This window comes from Poecilia formosa, unplaced genomic scaffold (assembly GCF_000485575.1).
Source record: "Poecilia formosa unplaced genomic scaffold, Poecilia_formosa-5.1.2 Scaffold772, whole genome shotgun sequence".
Taxonomy (NCBI): Eukaryota; Metazoa; Chordata; class Actinopteri; order Cyprinodontiformes; family Poeciliidae; genus Poecilia; species Poecilia formosa.
Window position 1 is genome coordinate 4,156 of NW_006800711.1, and position 2,078 is coordinate 6,233.

Consider the following 2,078-nt stretch of genomic DNA (forward strand, 5'->3'; position numbering starts at 1 on the left):
GAGACTCTTTCCTGTTTCCAAAAGGTTCTTTTACTTACGAACATAACAAAAAGTAATCTCCGAGTTGACTTCTACAAAAAAAAACTTAATTTGCGGTACAAAAATAATTTCACTCCTCACTCCTTCACCAAACAATCAGCTCAGCCCCAACAGCTGTTTCTGCCTGTTAATCACCGCCCGCTACTGACTGACAAGGAGGAGGGTCTAAAAAGAACAATTAAATACATACATAATTAAATATACAAAATTGAGCTACCATTAATTTGTCATTAAATCTGTGGAAATTAATTTAGCAAAGAATAAATTTATCTAATTCTTAATAGGCTCCAACATCCCGGCCCCTAATTGTTAGCCTTAGCAAGATAACAATTACAAAATAATATTCACAGGAGCCAAATATTTAGCAAAAATCATCACATAAATGTAATTATTATTTTCAAAATCCATATCCATAATCCACTTTTCCATACATTCTAATACTTAAAGCAGTCCATAGTAAGGATTAGGAAGTCTTTTATTTTATCCCGCTGCCTCCATTAAAAGACAGAGCTTATCTATTGGTCTCTGGATGACATTAGCTTTGGTTTTAACCAAAACACTTCTAACAAAGCCTTTGGCATCAGAAAAGGTCTTTATAACACGGCCCATTGTCCATGCGCTCCTTGGTGCCGAGTTATCGACAAGAACAACCAGGTCTCCAGGGCTGAAGTTCCTTCTTTTGTTGTTCCACTTGTTTCGTTCTTGCATGAGTGGGAGATACTCCCTTATCCAACGTCTCCAGAAAAGATCAGCAAGATACTGTGCTTGTCTCCATCTTCTTCTTGAATATTGATCTGCTTTTTCGAAGATTCCTGGCGGGATGGTTACTTTTCCTTTCAGCTGGAGTAAGTGGTTTGGTGTTAATGGTTCTAAATCATTGGGGTCATCCGACACTGAAGTTATTGGCCTGTCATTTAGGATGGCTTCCACTTCACATAGCGTTGTTGACAGGGTTTCATCATCCAGTGTTTGTTCCTTTAGAACAGATGTGAGGGTCTTTTTTATTAGACGTATTAGTCTTTCCCAGACTCCACCGTGGTGGGCTCCAGAAGGAGGGTTAAAGGTCCATTTTATTCCCTCTGCTAGGAGAGTGTTTTGAACTTTCTGATGATTTAGCGCTCTTAACGCTTCTTGTAATTCCTTTTGTGCTCCCACAAAGTTTGTCCCACAGTCTGTTCTGATGCTCATCACGGATCCTCTTCTGCAGATGAATCTGCGTATAGCCTTTATGCATGAGTCTGTGGTCAGGAAATTTGCCATCTCCAGATGGACAGCTCGACACACTAAACAGGTGAATATGACTCCCCATCGTTTCACCTGAGTTCGTCCCCTTTTTACTTCAATAGGACCAAAATAGTCAATGCCAACATGACTAAAAGGAGGTAGATCTGGAAACAGACGGTCTTCTGGAAGGTCTGACATCTTCTGCTCTCCAGGTTTTGCCTGCATGCGTCTACAGAAAACACAGCTCTTGATGATTTTTCTAGCTAAGGAGTTTGCACGAGGGAGCCAGAATTTCTGCCTGAGCTTGGAGAGCATGTAGTTCCTTCCTGAATGTCCAACTTGGTGATGAATATCCTGTAAGATGATGTTAGATATATGTGAACCTTTAGGTAGAATAATCGGGTTTTTCTGGTGGATTGGCATTGCGCTTTTGTTGATCCTGCCACCAACTCTTAAGATGCCACCATCAAGTATCGGATCCAGTTTAAGGATGGAACTTCTTGAACTGAGAGGTTTGCCTTGTTCCAAATAAGTAAATTCATAGTCAAAGTAGCGTCTTTGTTCAAAACAAATGATAGCTTTCTCTGCGTTCTGCATATCCTCCACTGACAGGTTTCGGGTCTCACATTGATCTTTCAGCCTCTTCATCACTTCTGAGGACAGGTGAGTTTGACCTTTTCTTTGCTGGCTTAGTAGTAGAAGATGTCTTTTCACTTTTAATATCCAGGCTACGGACTTCTGAAGTTGGTTCCATGATGAATGGTACTTGATTAGCCTGCAAATTGGATGTTGATCCTCCATTATCACACTGTTAA